This window comes from Lampetra planeri, chromosome 21, assembly GCF_965212315.1.
Source record: "Lampetra planeri chromosome 21, kcLamPlan1.2.h2, whole genome shotgun sequence".
In the NCBI taxonomy this organism is placed as follows: domain Eukaryota; kingdom Metazoa; phylum Chordata; class Hyperoartia; order Petromyzontiformes; family Petromyzontidae; genus Lampetra; species Lampetra planeri.
The window spans coordinates 6,962,834-6,975,333 of record NC_136127.1 but is presented as its reverse complement, the minus strand read 5'-3'; positions in this window follow the sequence as shown (position 1 = coordinate 6,975,333).

The window sequence follows — 12,500 nt, the reverse complement described above, 5'->3', positions numbered from 1 at the left end:
CACCTGCTTAGCTTCTGAGATATGAATGACGAGACGGATTAAGCTAGTGCGAGGCCTGTAGTATATGTTATAAAGGGGACCCTAAATTTTTTTTTAAAAACACTTTTTTTTACTTGCATAGTAAAGTAATTGTATTTTTTCATTTGCTATACAGCCAGATAATACGACAAATCGCTAACCTTAAACACCCAGTCGCTCATACAAGTTGATGGCGGTATAGTACTATAGTAATAGAGCAAGTGCAGAATCACTGAATCGGAATTGACAGCTTGAAATAATTTAGCGCGGGGCCCTTGAAAGTGCGGGCCCCCCCCCCCCTAGCATGTGCAGCTACTTTTGCTACGAGGAGGATAACGCGACACTGACGCTGCTGGTCAGTGCGGGTCAGCGTCCACTTGGGGGAACACGGGTGTACAGTACAACGGTGTGGTCTGCTGCACTACCCTCTGCTGCCCGCAACGGAGGGCAGCGCAGCGGCGGCATCTGGCAGCCTACGACTTGACACCTGCATGGTGTCTAGATTTGAAGCTTTCGTGACTGCAAGGATTCATACTCTTAGTTCTTTCGGTAAAGTCACGTAGGTAAAAAATGAAATTAAAATTAATAAAAAATTATTAATTTTAATTTCATTTTTTAATTTCATTTTTTTTAATTTCATTTTTTACCTACGTGTATTTACCGAAAGAACTAAGATGTGTCAAAAGTCGGTCGGGCAATTGATTTCATCGCTTAAAATACAACGCAAGACACCAGAGTCGTACACGTTCGCTTGTGGCAGCGTAAGCTCGCCAAAGCAAGCGTGAGATATAATCACCACGACGACGACAAAACAACTAAAATATAGTCCCTCTAGTCAAGGGGCCGTCCATAAATGACGTCACGCGAGTTTTGGACGATTTTTGACCCCCCCCCCCCATTCGTCACACGGCGTCACAAATAGTCAGACCCCCCCCCCGTCAAATATGACGTCAAAAAAATAAAACATGCTTCAAATCGCTTTAAACTATTGTCATTGTAGCGCGTATTTAATGTGGCGCTGCACTCTGATGTTGTAGGAGAAAACATTTATTAAAAACGTCTATTTAATCAAGTAGAACGTGTTTGTCTATATTTATTTAAAGTTGCGCATTTTGATGTGACGTCACATTTCTCAACCCCCCCCCCCCCTAAGTTCGTGACGTCATTTATGGACGGCCCCCAACGTCTTCCAAGACGTCTGTCCAGCGTGGAAGAGTAGGCCAAGCGCCACCGTGCAGAAGGGGCTCTCTCTAGTGGGAGAGTGGTCCCTTCCTCGCAGCACACGGTGTTGTGTTGTGTGTTTACAACTCTTTACACGCTACAAAGAAGCGCAACTGCCTCTGCCCGTAGCGTCGCCCTAATTGATGCCCCCCCCTCATCTCTCTCGTGGAGTCTCATCTGCCACATTTCTCCCCGGTTCACCATCATCAAGTCGGGCCCACGGATCCGAAGCGCTGTGCCGTACCGACAACAACAACAGCAGCAGCAACAACAACAGCAGCAGCAGCAACAACAGCAGCAGCAGCAGTAACACCAGCAGCAGCAACAACAACAGCAGCAGCAACAACAATCAGGTGGCTCGGCTCTGTTCTGACGTTCCTATCGACCGTGCAAACGGCGCACCTGGGCGCGTTCCGAACGCCCCGCGGCAGGAGCGGTGAAGGCATTCGTCTCGGCGGCGGCGGGGTGATGCCTGCCCCGCCTGCCTGCGGACACTCTGGGTGACTCGTAACCTTATATGGTGAAAGCATTCGCCTGCCGTGACACCACCCACACAAACACCACCACCGCCTCCTCCCCGCCCTCCCCAACACACAGAAGCAGTGGAGTCGTATGTAAGGGGGGCATACATTTGGAGGGTGGAGGGGGGGTTAACCCAAATGCGTACGCGTGCGTATGGGGGGGGGGTCTACTGACAATGTACGTATAGGAAACGGGGGGGGGGGGTGAAGCCTCGATAATAATTTGTCTACATTTGCCTTCAAATGAGTCAGATAGTCCGGCGGTGTGGACTATCTGTTTGCGTCAGATGGAGGGGGGGGGTGTGCAAAGTCCGCGTGCGTACAGGGAGGGGGGAGGGGTCAAGTTGTGACGGATTTTTTGCGAACCAACTCTATGGATGCCCCCTATAAGTGGCATTATGGGCTCAGGGGAGTTGGCGGCAATGGGTCAGACGGGGCCCACTAACTTTGATTTGTCTCGCACGGTCGCCAAACGTTGCAGCTCTAAATCAAACTCAAATGAAACGTGAACGTAAATGAAGGCATTTTTTGAAAAAGTAAACCGCGTTTCTAATACGTTTTTGTTCTTATTACACTGTTAGGGGTTTGGGGCAAGGCACTGCCTGCCTGCCCCACCGGGGGGGGGGGGGGTGGGGGCAAGGCACCCCCTGCCTGCCCCTACCGAGGGGGGTGGGGGCAAGGCACCCCCTGCCTGCCCCTACCGAGGGGGTGGGGGCAAGGCACCCCCTGCATGCCCCACCGAGGGGGGGTGGGGGCAAGGCACCCCCTACCTGCCCCTACCGAGGGGGTGGGGGCAAGGCACCCCCTGCCTGCCCCACCGAGGGGGGGTGGGGGCAAGGCACCCCCTGCATGCCCCACCGAGGGGGGGTGGCGGCAAGGCACCCCCTGCATGCCCCACCGCGCTCGTTGCGCTACTGCACGGACCACTGCGTCGGGCAGCGCGACCCCTTCCGTCGCGCTTGCTCCGCCCGCAGTCGCCGGCTTAGTCCGGTTCACCCCATTCGGTCGTTGGTAGCCCACAGCCGTCATTCCATTGCGGGCAAGACCGGGAGGGGCAAGCTGGAGAAGGGGCAGAATAATCGCAATCGAACCGGCGACCTCTGGCATTGCACGGCACCGATTTGACCCCCACGACTCCACCACTACGGTGCCGTGGTAGGTCACAGGTGGAGCGTTATGTTAACTTTTGAGATAACAGCAAATTGACCGCATCGGTTCGATCAACGGACTTAAGTGATTGACGTTTACAATTCGTAGTAGTTATTCTTAACTGGGTTAGTACGTTTGATAATGTCAATATAAGAGCTTTGGTAAATATTCAAATACTGTAGACCTTCCCCTCGTTGCATCTCCACGTGGTAATAACAGATGCTGTTATGATTATAATAATAACATGCTGTTATGATTATAATAATAACAGCATCTATGAATCTCTCAGGCCAATTGCCCTTCCGGCCTCGTGTCAACCGACATCGTTCTTTGTTTAAACGCGTGAATTCTGCGCTGGATTCGTCATTCGAGGCCTCATCCTGTGGCCAGCCTCGCCAGGCAAAGAACAATATTTTTAGGCAACATTTTTAGCTGGGCAGACACGCGCACGCACGCGCCAGTCCGACAGCTACTTAGTGTGACGATTTAATGACTTCATTTTCATCATTTGTCAATCCCTTTTGCACGCTTGTCGCTCAAGGGGGTTTTATGATCACCATACTTCACCATTCTGGTCACATGCAGATTGGTGAAGGGGGGGGGGGAGGCTCGGGGGGGGGGGCGGATGGGTGAATATTTCTGACCCGCCCCTATTGGACATCTGTGAAAAAGAGCTTCACGGCTCATCGGATTTCTCCCCCAAAAAATACAGATTGATATTTAATCGCATTCGTTTTACTGAGAAAAGTGGCTATGAAGATTACGAGTGAACGTGGGGGGGGGGGGGGAGACGGTCCTTCCAGTGTCTTTCAACAAACAGATCGTTGCCTGGGATTGCCTCCCAAACACCGACCTCGACCCGCCTCCCACCGCTTCGCCAAACCCAACAGCCACACTCCAGCGCCGCGTATTTCGACGGTCGCTTGATCTGAGCAGCGGGGTAAAATTCCTTTGACGTCGTGCTGTGCCGTGAGATATTCTGGGGGTATTTCGGGGGGGAGAGGGTGGTGGGAGAGTTGATTTGTCAATAACAAGGTTGGCACAGTCGGGTTTTTTACAATCGTGTTCAATTGTCTTTTTATATTTAACCCGATCATCTGAGATTGGGAGAAATCCGGTTTAATTGGTTCTAATTGCAGAACCGCACTTCGCCAACTTCTCAACGATGGGCTTCATCCATTCCAAGCGAAGGAACTCACTGGCGCCCACGATTGTGGAGGAGAAGCTCGTGTTCATCAAGACCAACCTGCCCGCCGCATTCTACGACTACCCCGTGCCCGACGGCCCCGAGTACGATAGCAGCACCGACGAGGAAGCAGCCTAAGCCTTGGATCAGAGTTTCGTGTTCATTAAACCAGGTTTTAATTCCCCGAAATCGGATTTAATTGTATTAAAGAAAGAACCCGATGCCTGCCGCTGGAAAAATAAGGTTTTTTCCACCCATGGTCAATAATGTGATTTCCCATCTCTGCTCAACGCACAGAGTGTAATGCTGTTAATATAGTTACGGTGGCATTGTCCTGGTGCAAGGAATTAAATCGGAGGGGGGGGGGGGGCCTTCCCCGCCCAAATTTCTCCAATCGTCGAGCCTGGGCCCATTTCGGCCCATGTGGGTCCCGCTGCTGTTTGCACCGCAATCCCAACACTCGATAGCCATGGCGCTTTGCTCACACATTTTCTCTGCAATGAGAGACAGACGCTCGCCCGTTCAACCGAAGCCGTTCTGCAGTCGTGCGCTGCCTTTGACGTGGTGTCCTCAAGGCGGGCGGGGTGCGGCCGGAGGGAGATACGGAGGTTGTAGAGCTTCCACGCCCTAAGCACCCACAAACCTTCCGCACGCAACCCTCGAGTCCACGCCTAGTAACCCGATAAGCCAGAGGATAGTATTCGAAATCTTCCTCTGCAAAAATTCAAATCTCCCCTGTAATCTCACGTGGATTGTGATCCCCAGGCCCAATGATGAAGTTAACTATTTATTTGAACCGGGTGAGGCCCCACTGAGCTATGTAGCTCTTTTTCAGAAGCTACCTGGCCACAAATGATAGCTCAACGAAGTTGCTTATGCGGAAAAACAAAGCAGCCATATACTCTAAACATACTCTAAGCGCGTGATGTTGAGCCTGAATGTGAAGGGAAAAACCAGAGGACCCAGAGAAAAATCCACGCGACCACGTGGAGAGAGACGCAAACTCCAAATATAGAGGCGTCAGGGTCGGCATTGAAGCCACGACCTCCTGTATACCAGGCGAGGTAGTTAACGTCTCGCCACCGCGGCGTCCTCATGACGATAGAAGACCTCCCCATGCCACGTCAGTCAAGAGGCCCCTCTGCCAGGAGTGGCGTGACTAAGCAATTGCAGGGCTGCACCTTTACCTTTTTTTCATTTTAAGCAATCTGCAAGTGGCAGTACAGCAGCTAGGTTGATAATTGTGGGACAATGTATATATTTTTGTTGTTGGCTTTGGATAGCGTTGTGAGATTAAGTTTTGCCTGAAAGACGTTACATAAAATGGCATTACCATTACTACTGATCAGGGACGGTTTGTTAAGGCACGGGGGTGGAACCCAGAATAAGTTCATATTTCAGTCACCACTGATGTTTAGCCGTGGCCGGGAATCGGCCTCAGGTGGGCGGGTTGATAGCATCCATAGTGCAGTGCGTTAACCACTTTAACCATCACTTTCCCCGTCCAATTTAATTACTCATTACTATCCACGATCGGTCAAGATTGCACGCAGTGATGTTGTCCCACTTGCTGCGCTGCCTTAAATGGATAGCCTCGTCAGTGCAGGCACAGGGAGGTTTCCATCTCAGCGCCAGCTCTGAGCCGTCCGGTTGAAAGGCATTCGCCACCACCCAGACGCGCATGTTCTGTGAATTATTATTCCAATTGTGATCATTCAACTCGAGCACTTGACACCTAGTGTGGGTTCTATTTATAAGTTTAAATACATTTTGAATGAACCTTTGTTTTTACATTCTGCACATAGTTGGGATCTAAAGGTAGAAAGCATCACAGGTATTTGCAACATTTAAAAATATATATATATTTAAGAAAAAACTTCTGTTTCTTTTTAGACAATAGGCCATACAAATTTTGAGGCCTTTAGGCCAAGCAAGAATGTCCTTATTGTTTGATAAATCCGATACGCAGTTAAACTGCGATGAAATATGTTTTGCAGCCGTGTTAAAAAAATTACTCTCGGGAATCGATCGATGCAATAAATCACGCAGGTGTCACCGCGGGTGTCACCGCGGGCATAATGCGCGGTGACCAGTCCAGTGGTCTAAACAGGTTTACTCCCTCTGCACGTGAACAATTTCGGGCCAGCAAGTCGCAGTGTGGTGACCGCTGCCGCGGTGCAAAGGTCAACAACCGGCGCGGCAGATGACACGCAGGAGAAAAGTTCGTTAATGCATCGCAGTCGATCGGCGGGTTGGGTTTGCTGGGGTAGAGTGTGGGTACTTCCACCTCTTCCAGGACGTCTGTGCAGCGTGGAAGAGTAGGCCAAAATGACCGTCTCGAGAGCAGTGGTTCTCAAACTGTTATCCCAGGACCACCAAGTGGTATGCGGGGTGTGATGCAAATTCAGGTTGAGCCGGACAAGAATGACGTTGATACCTTTTTTTTCAGACATTAATTCATATTTTACTGATGATTTTTAAAAAAAGATTACGCAGTTAGGTAAACTATCCTGATGAAACTACCCTAACCCAAAGATCTAAACGCCACCCCTAAAAAAACAATAGCTGCGTTACAAAGAAAGTGTTTTATGTTCCCGTAATATGAATCATTTAGTTTTTTCTGGTATTTAGAGAGAGAAGTGAACGCGTTTTGTCGCTAGGGGGTGGACGGCTGGCTAGCTGGCTGGCTCGGGCGGTCCGTGTAAATGTTTGCGAGTGGCCCGCGGGCCAACACAGTTTAAGAAACAACTGCTCTAGAGGGGCAAGTGGAGGAGCTTCTGTCAGGCAGTGGCGGTGAGGAAGGAGTTTGCATTGCTCCAACTTTCTTCACTTTTTTTTGTTCGTTTAAAAAAATAAATGGCTCTCGGCAGCGGTAGAGCAACTGGGTTAGTCATATGAGCATATGGTGAGTGTTGTCATCTCGCGTGTGTGTGTGTGGAGTTGATCCATGTGCTCCCAACTTGCTCACACACGCGCGAAGAAAAATCCCCAGAAAACAAACGAGTCGAACATCGCAGGCAGGACTCTCCTCAAAAGAGTCTTGAGACTCAAGAGAGGCTTTCCTGGCCAAACAAGTAAGGCTCTTCTCGGACTATCAAATAACGAAACATTATTACGTTCAATTATTCTGCAAATATATACACAAACACACGTGTGTTTGATCAAACAACAGACGTATTTGGCTCAGTGTTCATTCACGAAAGTTGCAAGTTTTCACGTGTATGAGTGCAATATACATAACGTAGTACTTAATCGACTGGTAAACCCAGGTATGTTGGTCGGTATGCACGTAGGCGTCAGAAGAAGCCTGGGGGGAGTTTCAGCAACCCTCCGATTGCATGAAGGAATTAGCGGGTGTGGCTGCATTTACAGTCCTTGGCCTGCACACGTGGGATCTTGGGCTTAACCAGCCGGGATTAAACACGGTTGTCGAGTGTAAGGAAAGTCGACGATGACATCACGATGGCTGCCACTAAGCACATAGCACGGCCCTTGTTGTCAATCCACTGCTGGATGAGGGCCTCTGCCACACTTCGTGAATCATGGGGGTTACTTCACCATACTTCACCACACTGGTCAGTGCCAGTTGGCAGAGGTGTGGACTCGAGTCATGTGACTTGGACTCGAGTCAGACTCGAGTCATGAATTTGATGACTTGCGACTCGACTTGGACTTGCATAACAATGACTTTGTCCCACCTATGAGATGTGGACTCGAGTCATGTGACTTGGACTCGAGTCAGACTCGAGTCATGAATTTGATGACTTGCGACTCGACTTGGACTTGCATAACAATGACTTTGTCCCACCTATGAGATGTGGACTCGAGTCATGTGACTTGGACTCGAGTCAGACTCGAGTCATGAATTTGATGACTTGCGACTCGACTTGGACTTGCATAACAATGACTTTGTCCCACCTATGCCAGTTGGTGAGGGTCGGGAGCAAAGATGCAGGAGCATAGAAGTGCAATAAAGAGAAATGTCCATAATATACAGGGGTTTATGGGGGGGGTTAGATCGTGTAAATATAAATGTATCGTTAGATCCGCCACCAACCGACACAGCCAATTAGTAAGGTTTGTCACGTAAACAGGACGTGCCGATTCGTTACTAGTGAAGTACCGGTGAAGACGCTGGACACCCAGGTTGAGGCACACGTATATTTATTTTCAGCTTATCGGTACAGGACAACACTAGAGGGGGTAGCGGCCCCCTCACCCGGATAACTGGGGATACCCCCTAGCTAATCTCACCTATCCCCAAGTCCTCCTCTAACGAGCTAGGGGAGGCTAACTGGCCCGACACTGGTGAGTCGGGCTACGGTCTCCGGAGTCCCAGGGTCTAACCCTGGTTCACGGAACCACGCCTCTGGCTCGCTCCTCTGCAGCCCTGACAAGGGCGGCGTCGAGGGGAGTCCAGGGCTCTAGCTAGAGGATCTTCACTCTTCCTCCTTCGTTCCCAGACTGAGCCCCGAGCTCTCTTTGTCCTCCCCCTTTATACCCCCCATCAGGATCACAACCCCCCAGGCTGCCTGATGCGGACGTCGCTGCGGGCACCCCCCCCGTGTACTCCCGTAACTCCGCCCACTGTGTTTGTTACCCATTGGATCGTATGCACTTACAGCCCTCCCGTAACAGCCCTACATCACCCCCCCCATTACAGCTCGCAGCCGTCCCGGCTGCAACAATTCCAAATAAAGGAACAATTACCCCTCGACCCCGTGTGTGCCTCATTTTTTTCAACAAAATGCAAATAGCAGAACAACAACAAGAACAACAACCATACCCCCGAAGGGAATGTCCGACGCACCCCCCCCCCCCGCATAAATACGAAATCCGTAAGCACGTATGTACAACTAGCCAGGAACTCCCCCATCACACACAGCACACCCACGACACACAACGCACCCACAACACACACACCGCGCCCACACAACACAACACACTCAGTGTGCAAGGAGCACACCACCGACGCAGCATACAGTAACCATGACACGTGAAGGAAAATAAATAAGAAAAGTTTTTTTTTTTTTTCTTCCTGCTGTATATTATAAGAGTCTGCGCATTTTAGCGCGCGTCCTTGCCGCAGGCCCGTCACACGGGGCAACCCCGGACGGCGGACCATCCGGTGGCGGCTGTCCCATTCGAGGTGAGGTCGCGATTGAAGTCGCGCGACTGTCGGCATCACCTGTGGGGGTTCCAGGGCGTGAGCCCGTCATTCCCGGTACACCTGTGGGTGGGACAGCCGGCAACACATCAGGCGAGAGCAGCGACGGACCCTCCGAGTCGGTCGACCCCCCACATGCTTGGCCTCGCGTGCGTGGCGTGGGCCCCCGCACCGCAACAAACGGCTTCAGCCTAGAGGGGTGTACAAACCACCGGCGCCTCCCCCATTGGATTCGAACGCACTGAGGCCTCAAAACCTCAATAACCTCGACGGGGCCCCGCCACGGGCGTACGAGTTTAGAGGAGGTCGCGAGTGGTACCTGGGGACAGTGCAGCCATGCCCTGTCCCCCGGCTTCCACTGCAGCACGTGCGCGCGAGCCAGTCTGAGGCGCTCGTTCGCCTTCTGACGCCTGTCAGAATTTAGCCTCGCCGCATCCCGCGCCTCAGTCAGTTTGTCAAGGTTAAATTTAACGTGATCGTCCAATTTAGATTTGCCCAGCGGCACGTGGATCTGCAACTGTGCCCGAACAGGTGGGTCGGGTTCGCGGCCATACATAAGAAAGAAAGGTGAAAACCCCGTCGCAGCATGGGGAGCCAATCTGTATGCCGCTAGAACCCCTTGAATTTGTAAGTCCCAATCAGCCTGTGAGTCCGAAACTTGCTGCGACAACATAGACGTGATGGTGCGATGCAGACGCTCGACCATCCCGTCCGTTTGCGGGTGATAGGGGGAGGTTCGAATTTTTTTCGTTCCCAGGAGATCACAGACTTGTTTTAGGAGTTTCCCCGAAAAATTTCTACCCTGGTCGGTCAACAACCGCTCCGGGGCACCTTTGTCCATGACATAACCTTGGACAAAGGCGTCGACGATGGCTGCTGCCGACTGATTCGCCAGGGGCCAGGCCATAGGCCAGCGCGTAAAATATTCGACCCCAGTAAGCAAATATTTATTTCCCCTGGAGGTGGCGGGGAATGGCCCCAGAATATCCAGTGCGACCAGTTCATTTATTCTGGAGACCTGGATGGATTGTAAGGGCGGGTTCGACTCCCGTGCCGGTGGTTTGCGCTGCGCACACTGAGGGCATGCCGCCAACAGATCAGCAACATCCCTTGTCATACCCGGCCAAAAAAAATTCAGCTGAAGCAAGGCGAGTGTTTTCTGGGTACCTAGGTGGAGGAGGCGCTCATGAGCAGCCCACACCACCTTACCTCGTAGGCCAGAAGGGACCACCAGCCGGTGACGCTGGGATTTCCCGTCCCAATGCATAAGCAAGCCCGCATGGGTTTCCCATGCGTCGGCATGACCCGTCACACGCCCCCTCTCCCCGGCGCGACGACGCAACGCGAGGAGGGAGGCATCCTCCAACTGGAGGCGCCCCCATTCATCAACGGGCAATCCAAGCAGGGAATCTCTCCCCTGTTCGGCGATATCAATGGGGACTACCGTTTCATCGTCGGCGGCCGCCGCCAGGACCGGAACCATCACGTCCCCCACTGGCTTGCAACGCCCCGACCCCAGGAGACATGCGCATTCGGAGGCGGTTGGCATCCGTGACAGAGCGTCAGCGTTGGTGTGGCGAACGCCCTTACGATAAGTGGTTTCAAAACTGAAATCCTGGAGGACCTCCAGCCATCGGGACAATTGTCCCGATGGCTGTTGAACCTTCAGGGCGTACTGCAGTGCCGCATGATCTGTGCGGACGGTGAAATGCCGACCGTACAGATATGGGCGATACTGTTGGATGAAATAGACAATTGCCAACAGTTCCCTACGGGTGACACAATATCTTTGCTCCGTTGGAGACAACACCCGACTGCCGTACGCGACCACCCGTTCCACGCCGTCAACCACCTGGGAAAGCACGCCTCCAATACCCGTGTTGCTCGCGTCGGTGTCGAGCAAAAACGGCCTCGAAAAATCTGGGTAAATCAAGGGAGGAGCCTTCACCAGCGCGTCCCGAAGGGAGCAGAAAGCAGCTTCCTCATCCTGACCCCAGTGGAACCGAACCCCTTTAGATGTTAACGCGTGTAGGGGTTTGGCAATTGTTGCAAAATTAGCGACGAAGCGTCGGTAATATGATGCGAAGCCAATAAAACTCCTGACCTCTCCCACCGAGGTGGGAGTCGGCCAGGAGCTGACACACTGCGTTTTGGCGGGATCGGTAGCAATACCCGAGCGCCCTACGATGTGCCCCAAATAACGCACCGACTCGCGTAACAAATGGCATTTTTGGGGCTTAAATTTCAAATTAGCAGCCCGCATCTTTAGGAAAACCGCCCGCAACCTCTGGAGATGTTCATCAAAAGTTTTACCAAAGACAATAACGTCATCCAAATAAATCAGGCACGATTCCCATTGCAATCCAGCCAAAACCAATTCCATCAATCGCTGGAAAGTTGCCGGCGCTGAGTGTAAGCCCATCGGCAACCGGTTGAATTGGAACAGGCCGTGCGGTGTACGGAAAGCAGTTTTAGGCTTAGAATCATCGTCCAGAGGAAGCTGCCAGAATCCCGAAAGTAAATCTAGTGTGGAGAAGAATCGCGCTCCCGCCAAAGCGTCCAGCGATTCGTCCATCCGTGGGAGCGGGTATGCGTCGGCAACCGAAATTTTATTAAGGCGCCGAAAATCCACGCAAAACCGCAACGAGCCGTCCTGCTTTTTAACCAGGACGATCGGCGCTCCCCACGGGCTGGTGGAGGGAGAAATGATGTCGGCGGCTAACATGTCATCAACAGCCGATTTGACATGGTCCTTTTCGGCGGGACTTAACCGAAACGGATTTTGGCGAATTGGCGCGCTGTCACCCGTGTCAATATGGTGACGCAGCAGGTGAGTGCAACCCAAATCATATTTATCACGACTGAAAACGTCGGAAAATTCCCTCAGTAGCGTTCTAAGCTGTTGGCGCTCTGAATTTGTCAGGTCCGTCGATCCCGCACAAAGCGCGTCGATCCACCCTTCATCGCTGTCCGAATGTGGGAGCATCCGGGAAGCAGTGCCAACGTGGTTCGCGACAGGTTCCTCGCAGGGCATTGGCGTCGCGTGAGCGAGCACCGTCCCTTGAGGAACCACCACCGTCTGCGATCCCACATTTAGGACCGCGATGAAAGGGTCCCCGTCCCCTCTTACGACGGTCTGGGCCGGAATCAAATGAGGCCCATTAACCCCGGCCCTAGACGGTCCCAGCAAAACACCCTGATCCCCTATGCCCTTAGCGAAGGGCTTACGAAGTTTCAG